Raw genomic sequence first — 18,256 nt, forward strand, 5'->3', positions numbered from 1 at the left:
ACCTTGGGTAACGTATTAACCTCTCTGTCCTTCAATCTACTCTTCTATAAAATGAGTACAATAACAACAATAGCTCTCTCATAGTGTTGGCAGGAGGATTTACAAAATATGTAAATTCTTTATCTGCTTGGGTCTTTCAGTTATCATTCACAGGCTGATATGTGCATATGTGTAGGTATCATTATTTTTCTTTTTTGATTTCCCTCAGCCTTTACCTTTTGCTCTTTTGCTATTGAAATTTTTGGTCTTTTCCTGTCTCTATCTCGTCCCAATGCTCTTTTGTTTCCTATTTTATAAATGAGCATGCCATTGAGTCCACTCTTCACTTCCTTTACCTCCAACAATCCCATCTTTGAAAAGAAAAAACTCCATTCACAGCTTTAATTATCATGAAGGTTCTGAAAATCCTCAAATTGAGATGCATGTTAAATAGGTCATTTTTGAGAACTCACTAGATGACAAGTTCTGTGAGAGTTCCTCTGATATGCTATTTCGTTGATTCTCTCAAAGGCAAGTATGTTATTATTTTGATATTAAGAAGAGAAAGTTAAGTTTCAGAGAGATTTACTAACTTGCCTTAAGTCTCACAGCAGGCAGATAACAGCTATCACTGCCGGCTGCCTGCTGAGTGTAAGAGGTTCATTTTTCACAAACCATTTACAGATTCATTTACAAAGCATGCAATAATGTTCTGGAGAATTTAGGCAGGATGGCAAGTGCCAGGTGAGGGGGAAATTTTAACTTAAAAAAGATAGTGTAGTATAAAGAGCCTAGGGCCAGTTTGATGGTCTAGCTTAGACTCCTCTTTTAGCCATTTAGGCTTCATGTCAACTCAGGCAAATCTTTTTGATCCTCATTTTCCTCATCTGAAAAATGGGAATCATAATATTGTTGATGTTTTAAATTTTAAATTGGAAACAGAATTTTAAAATGGAAACAAACAAAGTTTTTTGGATATTTTATGTCAAAATAGAAATGTAAGTCTTATTAATCTTATTATTCATTTTTCAGACCCATAGAGTCCCACCTGTAATCTTAGATGTGAAATGAGGAATATTAATTAATTATTGGGCAAGATTCCTTCCAAATGCCTGATATAATTTTGGCCAAGAGAAGATGAAGAATGGTGGGCTTGTGCTTTAAAAAAATCACGTTCTGACTTTAGAATATGGCTCTATTAGCATCAAACTAAATTTTGGGGCCATTTTGACCAATTTCTAAGTGATAAGATATATAGTCAATTAAATCTTATTGGTCGATAAAGCTATGTATCATTCCACTCCTTTATTTCCCAGCCTAGTTTATTGCACTGATATCTAACTGGTCTTTGAAGATTTTCATCCTAATGAAACTAGACCACAGGAAGATATGTGTAGATTATATCTTTGGTTCATTTAATGGGCCAGGAAAAGGAGGCATAGCTGTCTCTTTAATCAGCAGACCTCAGGCTGTTTCAATGAGAATAACCCAGGTGCTGATCACCTTAATGACAACACTATTTTAAAAAGCATTTTAAACACATTATACTGTAGATTATTCTATTTTTTTTTTCCTAATGGAGCTGTCCTTGAAGAACCATTATGCCATTCCGTTCAGATGTTTAATAAAGCACGAGATTATAATGATCATCCTTGAGAATAGGTTTTGTGCAGCTGGGAATTGCAATATAGCAATCTTCTATTAAATCATCAAGATGCTAAAATGCATCTTTAGTGGAGTGGTGATAGGGGTTTTTTTAAATTGGTTTAATCAGTATTCCATATGATCATTCATATAATTTTATTTTTAATTATTATCATCTTAATCAAAAAGCGTGTATTCATGATTCCTATGTGCATATTCCTGAATTGAGATCTATGAGAGTTTCAGTGCAGGCCCTCCACAGACTTATAGCTGGAAACAACCCTGAAGCTTGTCTAACCTGCTAGGTGAAGGACAGATATGTTATTTATCGTGGAAAGTGTTGCTGCGGGGGTTTGAGTTGTAGGCTCCTGGGTGTGCTGGCTTGGGCTCAAAGATATGCACTTCACCTATTAGTGGCCATACGTGGGACATGTTACTTAATCACCAATGAGAATAATGTTACCTTGTGAGAATTAGATGAGATGATTCGTATTAAGTAAACCCTTAGCAACAAGCCCTTGGCAAGTTTTCAATAAATGGTAGCTCTTTAAAAATAAAATAATGAACATCAGTGATAATGTTTAACCAGTGAATTTAGACTTATTTCCCCAAAATTTCTAAATAGTCTTTATCACATTGTTCTTGACATTTCAGATTTTTAAAATATAGAGTCAAAGTTCAGATCAAGCAGATGGAATCTCTTTCTTTTGGGATCACAACAGGAAAAACATCTTTCCTAGCAATTGAGTTTCAGTAAAATTATCAGTTGTATTTCATTGTGTACATACAACAGGCAAGAGGACAGTGTGAGTGACATGAGCGTCTTTCATCCAGAAGTAAGGAGCCAGCAGCCCTCCATGTGGCAGTTTGGGGGGAAGAGGGCAGGAAACTCAAGTATCTTAGAGGAACTGTAAGAGGCTCCTTGTTTCTGGTTCATAAAAGGTCAGGGAGCACAGAGAGAAAGCAGCAAAGGCTGACATCAGGGATCCAGAGAGAAACTGAGGTTTCTGACTGAGGTCTGGCTGAGAAAAAGAAGGCAAGAGCTGCCCCCTGGAGATAGGGCTGGACTGAGCCATGGATCCAGCTAAGAGAACAGAAAAAGAGCCTAAGGGTGGAAAACTAGTTGGTAATTCAACCAATGAAATATTTTCTTCTGATCTCGATTTAATTTTTCTAATAAATCAAACTTGTAATCATCTTATATAGCGGTTGTAATAAAAAGGATCTCATGACATAGGTCTGGCAGTGGCTTAGGTGAGGCTCAATTTCTTTCCATCACGTTGTGTGAGATCCCATTCTTGGTTAAACAGAAACCTATCACACTTATGTATATTGTAAAGGAATGAAGAAAACCTTAAAAAGAAATCAGACCCCAGGTATCTTTGATGGTGACAGAGTGACAGTTTTTGTTTTGCTTTGAGAGTTATTATTTTTTTGATCCCTCTTCCTTCAGCATGAACACTTACTGGTCTTTATTTTTTTTTTTATTGAAGTATAATTGGCATACAATATTATGTTAGTTTCAGATGTGCAAAATAGTGATGCAACAAAAATATAGAAGGCTTCATGAATTTGCATGTCATAATGCGCAGAAGCCATGCTCATCTTCTCTGTATCCTTCCAATTTTAGTATATGTGCTGCCAAAGCAAGCACCCATTAGTCTTTAAAAAATGTTTTTTGAGAAAGCTTTCCCAACTTCAGGTATTTCCTCTTATGCTTGAGGAAGTCTTGTAGCAGTGGAAAAAAATGCTTCAAGTTACATTTGTGAGGAAGACTCTCAAGTATAGAAGAAAAGGAAGGGAGGGCTGGTCACGCCGACAGAACTCACTGGCAGAAGCTCTAGTCGGTGTACAGGTATAGGGGGTCTGTGACAGTCCTGCAGAATCATGTCACTCTATATACAGCTGCTCAAAGGTTTTGAAAGGTGCCCTGCTCTTTGGCGTGGACTCCCAGCATAATAATAACACCCAGTTTAACAACGGGGATCCATTATGTAACATGAGAGGGGGATTTGAAGGAACTTAATTGTGCACCTGTTAGGTGCAATACACTGTGCTGCCCATGTTACACGGATTGTATCTCTTAGTCTTGATGAAGGCCCTGTGAAGTTTGTATTATCATACCCTTTTCTCTTATAAGATTAAGTGACTTGCTAATGGCCATGTTTTGGGGAGGCATGCCTGATGCCAAAATTCATCACCTTCCGTTGTAATGCTATATTCTTCTGGGTTGATGGGCTTTTGGAAGAGAATTGAGCCCAAGGAGCCTCTTATGCACCATAATCACCAGCTCCCCTCCCATTGCCCTGGCCCTGAGGCTCAGGTCTGTGCCATAACAGTATGGCCAGCCTGTGTGCAAACACCATTTTGACTTTTCTCCTGCCTCTATTTGTTGCCCTGCAGATATACAGGACATGCTATAATTGGCTGTAGCCTCTTCAGATATAAATGATAATGATACACATCTAGTTTATGACCTAACTCATTTTTCACTGCCCAAAAATAGGAAAAAGAAACCACTTTGTTGTTCCTTGCAATTGAAAATGAACTAACAAGTTCAGCAAGTGGTGTGAACTGCATTTTGAAAGTTTCTATAGAGCATGAGTAATTGGGCAATTTAGCACAGTACTTCTGGCTGATGCATTTTGTAGAACTTTTCTTTTACCTATTCAGGAACTCTTTCTTTGGGAAAAATTCAGACTGTATTCAGTTTATGTGTTTTTAAGTGAAGATAGTACATACTCGCTATTCTTTTGTCTTATAAAATTACTCGAGACTATTTTTTTCCTTCGTGGTGAGCTGCTATAAGCTGTCTTGGAAAGTAGTTTCAAATACCAGAGATGAAGCTCTATTTTCTTCACAGATCATTGGGCGCTTTGCCTTAGCACCTTGCATAATGAATGTCTCATTGGCATACTGCTTAAGTATCACTTAGTCACAAAACCAGAAGAAATTCCCTATTTGAATGGAGCGACTCTTTAAAACCATGGCAATATATACATGAAAATAAAAGAGAAAGAAAGTACAAGGTCATGAGAATTAATGTGGGATGCTTTCTCCATGAAACGATCTGGGCAAATCTAAAATAAAGAGCTCTTAATTAAATCTATGGAAATGACAGACTATCTCATTACACTGAGTCTTCCCTCATCCCCATCCCCAGTTTTAAAACAGGCAAGCTATTCCTCATGACCCTAGATAAGTGCTCAATTGACCTCTGGGATAGTGCTCAAACATATCAAGAACAGAACAAATAGAAAGTCCAAATTATTTAAAGAACTCATAGTAACTGAATTTCCTACTAAATCCATGGGAAAATGTCCATTTTCCACATATATTTGCAGCAGAATAAAAGCATTCTCTCCATCTATCTCTTTGATGAGAGAAGAAGTTAAAAGTGCTATTGTGGGTGATATATTAAAGGGACAGGTCAGAGGCCATGGTAACTTTCTAGCTGCAGCTGAAGTACATAAACCAGCATGTATGACAGAGGGAAGAGGGTCTTAGGTATGGAGAGCTCAGGACTTCTGGCTGACATAATAGATTCGCTACGTCCATTCTCCTCTCTCCCCTTCCCAAATCCTTGTAAAATGAGAATAAAGGAAATCATGAAGTGTGATGCTTCCAGCTTGTTCTCCTTTCTCACGATTGCTTTGGCTGTTTGGGGTCTTTTGTGGTGGTTCTACATGAATTTTAGAATTATTTTTTTTTTATTTCTGTGAAAAGTGCCATTGGAATTTTGATAGAGATTACATTGAATCTGTAGATTGCTTTGGGTAATATGGACGTTTTAATAATATTAATTCTTTCAATTCGTGAACATGATATGTCTTTCCATCTATTTGTGTCTTTTTCAATTTCTTTCATCAACGTCTTATAGTTTTCAGTGTACTATATCAGATACTTTCTGATCAGATACTATATCAAATACTATAGTGCTATTTCAGTGTACTATTTCAGATCTCTCACCTTCTTGGTTAAATTTATTCCTAAGTATTCTATTCTTCTTAATGCTATTCTAAAAGAGATTGTTTTCTTAATTTCTTTTTCAGATAATTCAGTATTAGTCTATAGAAACACAACTGATTTTTGTATACTGATTTTGTATCCTGCAACTTTACTGAATTTATTATTTCTAATAGTTTTTTGGTAGAGTCTTTAGGATTTTCTGTATATAAGGTTGATTCATGTCAATTTAGCTTCTTCCTTTCCGATTTGGATGCTTTTTATTTCTTTATTATAAAACTGTAGTTATCAAAACAGTAGGGTACTGGTGTAAAAACAGACATGTAGGCCAACGGACAGAATAGAGGGACCAGAAATAAACCCACACATATATGGTCAACTCCTCTTTGTCAATGGCACCAATAATACACAATGAGGAAATAAGAGTGTCTTCAATAAATGGTGTTGGCAAAGCCACATGCAAAAGAATGAAATTGGACCCTTATCTTATGCTATACACAAAAGTTAACTCAAAATGGATTAAAAATTTAAATGTAAGACCTGAAACCCATAAAATTCCTAGAAGAACACATAGGGGAAAAGCTCCTTGACTTTGGCAATGATTGTTTGGGTATGACATCAAAAGCATGGGCAACAAAAGCAAAAATGAGTAAGTGTTACTACATCCAACTAGAGAGCTTCTGCACAGCAAAGGAAACAAGCAAAAGAGTGAAAAGGCAAGCTATGGATTGGGAGGAAATATTTACAAACCATATATCTGTTAAGGGGTTAATATCCAGAATATATAAGGAACTCCCATAAATCAATAGCAAAAAACAAATAACCTCACTAAAAATAGGCAAAGAACCTGAAGAGATATTTTTCTAAAGAAGACATACAAATTGTCAACAGGTATATAAAAAGGTGCTCCACTTCACCAATCATCAGGGAAATACAAATCAAAACCACAATAAGATATCACCTTACATCTGTTAGCATAGCTATTAGCCAAAAGACGAGCGGTAACAAGTGCTGGCTAGGATGTGGGGAAAAGGGAACCCTTGAATAATGTTGGTGGGAATGTAAATTGGTACAAACATTATGGAAAACAATATGGAGGTTTCTCAAAAAATTAAAAATAGAACTGCCATATGATCCAGCAATTCCACTTATGGTTGTATATCCAAAGGAAATAAAATCAGTATTTCGAAGAGATATCTGTACTCCTATGTGAGATGATGGATGTGTGAGCTAAGTTGATTGTGGTAATGACTTCAGAATGTGTACGTATATTAAATTATCACATTGTACTCCTTTAAAAAATCACATTGTGCAACCAAAATATGTAGACAATTTTTTTGTTTGTCAATCATACATCAATAAAGGTGTACAAAAATAAAATGAGAGTAGAGGAATAAAAGGCATTAACACGCAAGAACCAACATATATATGAAAAACTTACAAAGTCAATATGAAGTAGAAAATATCCTAATAGAAACATAGGCCAACAGAACAAATAGGCATTTTTTCAGAAGGAGAAAGATATCGTGGTTAATGGACATAAGGAAGTGTTTAAGTTTAATCTCACTGGGAACCTGGGAAGTGCAAATAAAGACAAAAATGAGATGCCACTTCGTGCCCACCAGATTGGTAAACATTAAAATGTCTTTTCATATCGTGTGTTTATGAGAATGTGGTGAAACAAAAACTCTCATATACAGCTTATGGGAATGAGTACAAGCAGTTTGCAAGGTAATTTGGCAGCATTTGTGAAAATAAAATATGTACATACCCTATGACCCAGGAGGACTTCCACTACCAGGACTCCAACACAGAGAAACTGTCAATTATATACGCTCCAGAAGGCATGTACGTGAGTGCTACTAGAATGTTATTGGAAATATAAAATAGGGACATGGCTAAATATTCTGTGATGTATTCATATTACAGTGTTTTTGGCAAATACTACCATTTAACTATGTGAATCTTTACATTCAAGTGCCTAGATAGTATGGTTACTGTCTCCTCACATAGTCCATTTTTAGACTGCAATATAGTATTTACCAATACAAAAACAGGTGATATGTGAGAACAGTGGGTTTGGGAATGGACTGTACATACCATATGCCATATTTTAATTTATAGCAGCTATGATTTTGTTTTGGTGTTGTACTATATTTATCTCGTTGAAAATTTTATTCCAGATATTTCAGATAACGCTTGGTTGCAATCCACTGCAATCTGAAATGCATTCTGCATTGATGAACTTTAGTCACTTCAAGAACAAGGTCAGTGTAGCCTATGATAATAAATTCATTAAAATAAAAAGGACAGAATTTCTTCTGTTCTAGAAGTAAGAATAATGTCACACTATCTAACCATACCTGGAGTTTCAGCCAGGCCTTGACTAACCTAGGGATTGATTAGCCTCTCTCTGTGGTATCTGGGGATTGATTAACCAAAGATGTGAAAAGAACCTGGGTCCTTGATGATATCTTTCACCCTGCCCTGAGCCCATCCACACTCCAGGTATCTTATTATATGAGAGAATACTTTTGCATGAAGTTAGACTTTCTATTACTTGAGGCTGGAAGCATGACAATGAATAACATCTTTAAATAAACTGACTTTGCAGCTACCAAATATGCTAAAAATTGCATATGTTTTTTATCAGACCACCAGACCACCACTCTTTTCCTCTGAGTGAGGAGTACAGTCAGGGAAAACAAATCAAATAAACTGTACAAAAAGAAATGATTGAATATTCATTGAAACAAAATAAAGATGAACTATTCTACCCCTTTTATTTAAATTGGGAGCTTTATGCTTAGAGCAATACAAACCTTGCTCAGGGTCACTCAGCAAGTTTGTGGCATGTCAAGATTATATCTCAGGGCTGGATAGGCCATTTCATACTGTCTCTCTATGGTATTAGTGTCAAAAAGAGAGACACTGTTTAAAGCGAGAGGAGACTGAGATATTAACACAATACATGCCATTTCTAGGTGGTCATCAGTGCCTACCCACCTAAAACTTCACAGGATCCTTGTTCAACTGTATCATTAACTTGATGGGATTGTACAGGATTGAGACATTATTATTTTATGTTTCATTTTATGGGAATATACAATGTCAACACTTCCAGTTCTTGTTTATAAATAATTAATAATTGTAGGTGTTTTAGAGTTGAGGATATTTTTTAAGCAATAAATGTGCCTTTGGTTTGGTTTGCATCCTTTCTGATTAATGCATGACCTGTGACACTTGTTCGTTTGATCCTATTTTAATTGTGAAATGTTTTAGCCTTAATTTTGGCCCTAAGTTTATACACAGTACAGTTTCTTTACTCATATTTCTTTGCCTAATTAATGTTTAGTGTCATTTGTATTCTTACACCTCCGAATATTAAGCCACAGAAAGGTTTTTCAATGATATAAATTATAGCTTCCATCAAAAGCACTGGTGGAATTAATATCCTGAATTAATGTAAGGCTGAAATATAAGTGTATAGCATATTAAAAAAATGAACAAAGATTCATACATTCTGGTTTACAGCCTAAATGAAAGGTCAGGGAGTTGAGACTTTGGGTCAATGCATTATATTTGGGAGGGTTTTCAACACACACAAATCTAACTACCCATTAGATCCCGACTGTCCATTGGCCACTACTACTCTGGTTCCATTGGGCATTTATAGGACCTACTTGATGCTCAACACTGTGCAAGATACTGGGAAGCATACTGGTCAGGGGTAAAAGTGTAAGGGGCAAATGGCTAAGGAGTAGCAGAAATATAACAAGGAATAACACAATGATGCTGCCCACGAGGAATGTACAATCTAATGGATGAAATGTCTAATCAAGTGATGACTGATTATGGCCAGTGCTATAGTAATGGTTTGACCAAAGTACTTTTGAATATAGATTAATGTACATTTACTTAGGGCTTCTCTGAGGAGGTGACATGTAAGCTGAGTCTTTAAAGATGAGTAGAATTCTGTAGGTAGAGAAGAGAAGGGAGAAAGGGGCTATTTGAGGTGAGAAACATCATTTGCAAAGGAATAGTGGCAAGAAAATAGTTGTTGAAGCAACTGTGAGTAAATAGTTCAGGAGGTCCGGGGTGGAAGATATGTATGGTGGGAAATCAAGCGGAAAAATCTAGATGATAAAGGACTGATAGAGTGATGAAGGGAGTGCTCACTTAATCCATTCACAGCATTATTTAAGGCTCAAGTCATCTTTTCTCCTCTGTATGCATATTAGTCAACTCTGCATGTTAATCAATTATTAGTTGATTTGGTTGTCCAAATTTGATGTCACTGGCCAGTTAGACATGTGCACATGTATCAATTGAAAAAGATTTCCCTTCCATCATATTCTAAAACTAAGAGGTGACATTGCACTGCTAGTAAACTTTAAACTGTGTCATGTTTAAGATTGTATCTATAGCAATGTAAGTAAGGCCAATAATAACCATAATATTGGTATATATATATAGGATAATGTGAAAGAGACTCTACAGTTGAACTATAGGGCAAGTTTATTTCAGCTTCCTCTTTATTAATAGTTAGCAGCAAAAACACCTGTCCTTATCACACTTTGTTTCTCCATTTGACAAATTAATCTCCAAGACTCTTTTTTTTGGAGTCTCTGTTATCCTTGCCAAATTGAAGCTCACAGTTAATTGTTGCCTGAGAAGAGATTATCCATAACTTTAGGTCTTGGTAATGTTAATGGTGGATAGGGAACTACCATTTTTATTTTGCTGTTAGAATAACTAAGGGATAGTTGACTCAGTTTCCTTTATGAATTAAACCTGGTGTTTAGGGAAAAGAGTTGGAGGAACCAAAGATAATTTGAACAGTTATGCCTACCTCATATCAACAAGGATTGAAGGTATTGAACACAGGTGCCGATCCATGGAACACTGAACAGCCCACTGAAGGGAAATCCAGAGTCTCTGAAAGCCAGCGAGTTTAAGCCTCAATTGTGCATATGTGTAATGTGTACCTTTCTCTTTGAGGTCACGGTGCCCATAAAGCCATAGAAATATAGACCCTGAGGGCGAAAAATGATGTTAGAGCTCATCTGGCCTAACCCAGAGCACTGTGCTCCATCATGGAGAGCACGTGGAAGAGTGAAAGGGTGCATAGCAGGGGTCAGAGGACCTGGGTTCTAGTCTAGGCTGTGGAACTCGTTGCTGCTATATCTTCACCTCTATGCTGGTAGAAAACCCTCAGTGCACAGAGCTCTGTTAGGGCAAAAGTTAGAAAATACATATGGTCTGCCTATGAGGGGTGGAAACAAATTATTATTTTATTTTATTTTTTAAAATATTTTTTCTTTTTTTTCTTTTTGTGGAAGATTAGCGCCTGAGCTAACATCTGCCAATCCTCCTATTTTTGCTGAGAAAGACTGGCCCTGAGCTAACATCCGTGCCCATCTTCCTCTACTTTATATGTGGCACACCTACCACAGCATGGCTTGCCAAACGGTTGGTTCTATGTCTGCACCCAGTATTCGAACTGGCGAACCCTGGGCCGCCAAAGTGGAACATGCGAACTTAACTGCTTCGCCACCGGCCTGGCCCCAGAAATAAATTATTTTTACTATTATTATCACTTCTTATAGTAAGTAGTAAGAGCATTATTACTATGAGACTTTTTACAACTTAACTAGAACTAGACTAAATTTTACCTCTCTACTCTCTTTAGGGAAAAGTTTTCCATGCAAAGTTTGGAGCAAATAAGATTTGATGGCATATTTTTAATGTAATTTTGAATGCTTTCTGATGTCATTTGCATATAAACAATTTGCTAATTACAAATGAGTTATTCAATTATTAAAATAAGCCCTAAAGGACTTATATTTGACAGTACTTAAATGGTTACTTTTACTAATTCAAAATAATTAGTTTGTATTTCTTTAAAAGTATTTAATTTCAGACATTTTTTACCATTGATTTGCCCCCGCCTCATACCCCGTTCCTCCCAAATGGTCTGAATCAATGAAGTTTTAGTGCATTGGTTCAGCCAGTGCTTGACATGACTTTCAATCCTAGAGTCTGTGAGTCGTTGGTGCCGCCTGGGTCCTTGTTTGCTCATGATGAACTAGTGCATTAAAGACACGTGAGCCGTATGCTAAGGCAATGGCTGTTAGTCCATTCTAATTTCAAAAAGCAGTAATAGACACGTTGCACAACACCGAATAACCAAAAAATCATCTACGTCAGATTTTCGAGTATGGTGTTGGCATTTACATTTAATATGATTATCTTATTCAATGAATAATTCCTTCTCAATGTTACAATGAAGCCTCTCCCTGAACACACAACTCAGGGACCAGATGCAGAGGAAAGAACCCTGGACTGGACGGGTAGACTGCATTCTAGTCCCATTTCTGCCAGCAACCAGCTGTATCACCTCTCTGGACCTCACTTTGCTCAAAGATATTCAGATTAGGTTGAAACTGAGACTCTCTTAGAGTTGCTTTCCTAATCTTCTCCGCTGCTCAATATCTCCTAGTCTCCTCTTGCTGGCAATAGTGTTTTTACATCCCTGACTAAAGAGCCTTTTAAACCTCTCTCAAACATTCTTAGGACAGATAGAATATTTGGCTTAACCTTTCATTTAAATAAATATACCCACAAGCCAACAACAAGCAAGATGCTATCAGGGCAAATAATCAGCTCAGCTAATTCAAGAAATGTCGGTATTTTTTTCCACACCAGGAAGCCTAACTTTTAGCCCTTTCTCTGTCACTGACAAATTGGGCGACCTTGTGCAAGTCACTGTACAGCCTTTCCCGGTGGTATTTCCAGAGTGACAGGCCTTAAACACTCATTACGATCCCTCCCAAGTGCTAACTAACGTGGTATATGATAAGATTCTCTGTGAATTCTCTGATATCAGTCAGTCTTGTGCTGGGTAGTGAACAATATAATCTCCCTTGAATAATTACTGGCTGCTATCTTATATTTGAGTTGATAATTAATTTTCTCTGTTTAGTGATTTTTCAAATTTTCTTTGACTTTTCTTCCCTTAACGTGTACGATTTAATCCAATCAGAAACTAGTGTCCTTCTACGAATACTTTTTCCCCGAAATTCTATACCGACTCCAAAGATTCTATTTGATTGAGGAATTTTTTTTTCTTATTTGTTAATGAATAAGCATCTTCCAAACCACATGTATATAAGTTTACGAAGAATGCAATCCATCATTTCACATGGTGTATTAAAGTATGAGCCTTTCCTAAAAGATTTGTCTATAATGTTATTATTTTCATCTTCACTAACTGCCTGCACAATGGGAGCAGCTAAACCACGCGTATTTGCTGCTTTATTCACTGCTTCAGATTTTGTGCATTTGTGCGAAATGGTTGTAGCTTATGGATGAGTTCTCGGCAGTGAGCCCATTTAAAATTTGTCATGCCTCATGATCCTGACAACGCATCAAGAGGAGCTGATTTAGGAAAACACAGATTGTTTGATAATCCCTGCTGTGAGTGGATTTCTTACTAATTAATTTTTTACTTTGAACCTTTTAAAAATTTTCTTTCCAAGTAACTATTGTATGGAAAGAACTTCTTTGTGATTGAGGAAATATTGATTTTTGGACCTCTCTCTTCAAAAGTTATTCTTTTTTTTTAAGGTATATGATTTAAGTAAATTATTTAAAACTCATTGTTTTCTACATACCAGTTTAAAAGGACTGTGTTTTGATATCTGCTCACAGTTAGAAAATTTTTTCTTATAATTCACACTTCGCCTCTCCTTCCTTCTATTTCTAACAGATACATACAAAGCCAGAGAATGCTTTATTTCCTCATTTCAAGCCTTTAACGTTTAAATAACCAGCCTTCTTAAAACGATGGAAAATTGAATCTCTGAGTTTTAATAATCTCATAAGAAGTAAGAGCAAAATGAGTAGAATTTTTAGTTTTTATTGGTCATAGAATCAAATATATCTGTGGAATAAAATGAGATAATATGGTTTAATAGAGGGGCTTTATTAAATTACTTTAAACAGAAACTTTAAAAGAGCTGGCTTAGTGTCTATTTCTTACATACTATTTTTAATAATTGATTTCAGGAAAAATTACCAGTTTGAAACCATACCTCTATACCATTAGAAAAAGGAATACATTCAGGCTCCCTTTTCTTTTTATATGCTGATTAGATTGCAGCATAGTCATTTCATGCAACAACAACTTTGCATGCTTTTGGGAAGTCCAGACCTGCTAGAAGGAGCAGCTGGGAGGACCCTTGTCCTCAGGGAGTTGACGCAGTCATCTTGGCGAGATGAGACAAGCGCCTAAGAAACACCTAGGGAATACACGCCTGTGAACTTTCAGAAAGCAAATCAAAATAATGAACAATGTTAAGATTGCTCTAAACCGATTTTAAATGGGAAATCAAAATAAACAAAAAGAAAATCTGGATTGAAGAAGAAAAAAGGTGGATTCAGGTTTTCACAGCTATTGGAGGTGAAGAAGCAGGGGACAAAATGAGATTGTTGGGGCTAGAGGCCTCACGGAGCTTTGACCTGAAGTGGGGAACAAGAGAAGAACTTCCAGGGGTCCCCAGTGCTAGCTGTGAAGGCGTTTGAGGTAATCCATTTCCAGCCACAATGTCAGATGCCAGCCAAGTCACCTAAGCAGGTGAGGACCCGTGTGTCCTATTGAGAGAAAGTTTGTATTCAACTCCAGTGGTTATAGCCATGAGTAAGTGCAGATGTGATGTGACCAGATCTTCAGATCTTTCAAATACAGCCAGACACCCAGATTTTAAAGAAAATGCTCAATTTTAAACATTGACTCTTTTTTATTACTGTGTAAGCCAGATTAAAGATACCTGCTGGCCTGATGCAGCCTAAGAATGACCAGTCTCCAATTCTTGCCAATGATAAGTAACATTGGAAGGTTTAAACCTGAGAGTGACATGATGATACTAGTGAATAAGAGAGAGAACCCTGGTAACCATGCAAGAAATAAGCAGGAGGGGCCGGCCTGGTGGCACAGCAGTTAAGTTCGCACGTCTGCTTTGGTGGCCCGGGGTTCACCGGTTCGGATCCCGGGTGCGGACATGGCACCGCTTGGCAAAAGCCATGCTGTAGTAGGCATCCCACATATAAAGTAGAGGAAGATGGGCACGGATGTTAGCTCAGGGGCAGTCTTCCTCAGCAAAAAGAGGAGGATTGGCAGCAGTTGGCTCAGGGCTAATCTTCCTCAAAAAAAAAAAAAAAAAAAAAGGAGAAATTGCAAAAGAATTGACAGAACTTGGAAATTTTATTACTTCACATATGAAATAAAAATCATGCAAGAAGCCTACCACAAGGTAGGTTCCAGGAACTCTTGGTTCCAGGTTGATGGGAACAGAAAACAGCTTAGGGGGCCACAGAACCAATTTATTATGTATGTTCCAGCTTTCACTGAGCTACTGGAGGGATAACCTGAAGCTGGTTGGAGATTTTAAACTAATGAGAGGGAGAGGTAAATGTCAAAATTGATTAGGTACTTAATTGATCTCCTATATAAACAATATCTATTTGAACATATCCTTCTTCCACATACAGAAACCATTCATGCAGAACCTTTTATTTTTTAATTTGAAAAATGTAGCAGGTTAGCTCATTTTCCAAACGTATATTATCCTGTGTTTACTTATGCAGATCTTCATCCATTCATGCATAGAGTTGCCAGATTTTGCAAATAAAAATAAAAGATGCCCAGTTAAATTTGGATTTCAGATAAATACTAAGTAATTTTTTTTTATGAGCATGTCCCAAATAATGCATGGGATATACTTACAAAAATTATTTATTGTTTATCCAAAATCCAAATTTGACTTGACTTCTTGTATCTTATTTGGCAACTCTGCATATGTATATCCAAGCCGTCATCCTGTTTCTCTTGGACCACTGCTGCAGTCTTCTTACTCACCGCTTGTTTCCACTTTCGCCCTCCTACAAGCCATTCTCCACACAACGGGTGGTGTGATTTCTTAAAATCTGATTATGTCATCTCTTTGCTTGAAACTTTTTGGGGACTTCCCTTTGTACTTAGAATAAAATTCAAACTCCTTACCATAACTCATAAAGCCCTCAATGATCTAGTCTGTGCCTCCTGCCCAACCTTCTCTTGAATGTCCTGTTACCTGCCCAAACTCGTCTTGAATGTACCTTTGTTCTCCCTGGTTGAGTTCAGCCCCTTTACTCTTCTTTGTTTTCTTCAAACTACCTAAACTGATTTGCACCTTAGGGCTTTTGCGCTTGCTGTTCCCTTGACTTGGAATGTTCTTTCTCCTAAACTTTGCTCGCCTGGCTCTCTGTCATCATTCAGGTCTTAGCTCCAATGGGACCTCCTCAGAGAGCCTTTCCCTGATCACTCTATCTAAAGTCAAGTTTCTCAACCTTGGCACTGTTCACATTTTGGGTTGGGTAATTCTTTGTGGGGAGGAGTTGTCCTGTGCTTTGTAAAATGTTAAGCAGCATCTCTGGCCTCTACCCACTAGATGCCCTCAGTTGTGACAATTAAAAATACCTTATCAGGGGCTAGCCTGGTGGCGCAGTGGTTAAGTGTGCACATTCTGCTTCGGCAGCCCGGGGTTTGCCGGTTCGGATCCCGGGTGCGGACATGGCACTGCTTGGCAAGCCATGCTGTGACAGGTGTCCCACATATAAAATAGAGTAAGATAGGCATGGATGTTAGCTGAGGGCTAGTCTTCCTCAGCAAAAAGAGGAGGTTTGGCAGCAGATGTTAGCTCAGGGCTAATCTTCCTCAAAAAAAACAAAAAACAAAAAACGCCTCATCAAATGTCACTGAGGCAGAATCACCCCTGGTTGAGAACTACTGATGCACCCAGCCCCCTTCCGCTTTATTCCTATAGTATTACCCTGCTTTCTTAACTTCAGAGCACTTATCACTATCTGCAGTTTTTCTGTTTGTATTCATTTATTATTATATTTTTTTAATCATCTCTTTCTCTCTTACCTGAAGAGAAGCGATGTGTGCAAGATTTGGTCTGTTTTATTCACTGCTGTATCCCTACTGACAGGAATCATGCCTAGCACATAAAGACACTCAATAAACATTCATTGAATATATGCCAAATAAATTCAAATGACCTTTATTGAAAAGCTAATATGCCCAAGGCACTGTTAGGCTTAGGTGGAATAACAATGAACAAGACTTTATGCCTGGTCTGTTGTCTCTGATATTTTCTGAAGAAAACCAGTGGTGAACTCTAGGCTACGTGTATTAGGAATTACAGGTCCTACAGGCTACAGGCATCTTGGGTAAGGTCCAGGGAAGTAACCCATGCTACAATGCGTGAGTCAGTCCCATACAACAAGGGATTGTCCTGCCCCAATGAAAACATTGTTCCTAAGAGAAACACTGGCTTGAGTCACCCAGCACTCACCTGCAGAGCTGGAGAGAGTGTCACTGGGCACAAACCACATAGAGGAGAATTGGGGAAAGGAGTTTCACAAATGAAAGGTAGGGCACTCAGCAGAAGGAGGAAGGGCCCATGCTTGGGAGAAACAGCACGTGTCTTCTATAACAGGGGAGAGGCATCACGTGAAGTTTCCAAGGACTTTCTTTGAACTTGGACGTTGGAGAATTCTATGAAAAACCTTAGAATAATATTCATTTTATTATATCACTTGTGTTAACTCTGACACAATACAACTCTTGCTGTAAATCACTGGCATAATTTCTTCAGTATACTTGGCACTGATATAGAGGAGTTTTTTCTTTAATAGTGTTCATTTATCTTCTAAAGTGAACTTAAAAAAATTAAAGTCTATTGTACCTACTAAGAAGTTCACAAATCGTAAGTGTGACACTCAATGCATTTTCACAATAGGAACCTACATATGTAACAACCACCCAGATCAGGAAACAGAGCCTGGCCAGCCCCAACAGCCCCCTGCTGTCCTGGTCACTGTTCTTCCAAAGCAGCCGCTATGCAGATCTCTGTCATCACAGAGTGTCTGTCGAACTTTGACATTTATATAAATTGAATTGCACGATCTATGCTCTTGTGTTTGTCTTCTTTTTGCTCAGCTTTATGTCTGTGGCATTGTGACATCACTTGTGCTATTTTTGTAGCAGGAGTTCACTGATTTTCATTGTGTATTATATATCTATGTTATATTATATTATTCTATAACTATGTCACAATTCGTGGTTCAAGCTTTTACAAATAGCGCTTCTATGAATATACGTATCTGTGTGTTCTGTGGGTACCTGCAACCATTTCTGTTGGGTATATACCTAGGAGTGGAATTGCTGAGCCTTACAGCGTGTATATGATCAGCCATAGTAGATACTGCCCGACAGTTTTCCAGAGTGGTTGATTCAGTTTACTTGTGTGAGAGTTCCATTTGCTCTACATGATGATAGAATTTTTTAAAAGGCAGTTAGTTATAGGATTGGGGTATGATGGAGAAAAAGCATTGCCTTAAGAGAAACACCACCTACTCTGTAATAATTTTGTGTGCTTGGCATTGGCATCCTTCAGCGTTTATAACAAAGCTGATCACTTCCTTTTGTGAGATTTTACCTGTGTGACTACTTGAACCTACTTCAGACCAGATAATGATGGCAAGGATCTACTGAGTCTAGGAAATTCACATTATCCCCAGAATATTGGAGATATGGGAATAACTTACTCTGTAAGTGTGT

At 37.5% G+C, this 18,256-nt stretch overlaps 1 protein-coding gene and 1 non-coding gene across 2 annotated transcripts in view; one reads left to right on the forward strand and one right to left on the reverse strand.

The window, feature by feature from the left end:
* HS6ST3 (heparan sulfate 6-O-sulfotransferase 3) overlaps positions 1-18,256 on the forward strand; it is a 662,050-nt gene that overhangs the window by 428,650 nt on the left and 215,144 nt on the right. The gene's annotated exons all lie outside the window — the stretch shown is intronic.
* Positions 3,172-3,277, reverse strand: LOC139076562 (U6 spliceosomal RNA). Its single transcript, XR_011528299.1, has one exon. It is a non-coding gene; the product is annotated as a U6 spliceosomal RNA (small nuclear RNA).

This window comes from Equus przewalskii, chromosome 16 (genome assembly GCF_037783145.1).
Source record: "Equus przewalskii isolate Varuska chromosome 16, EquPr2, whole genome shotgun sequence".
NCBI classification, from domain to species: domain Eukaryota; kingdom Metazoa; phylum Chordata; class Mammalia; order Perissodactyla; family Equidae; genus Equus; species Equus przewalskii.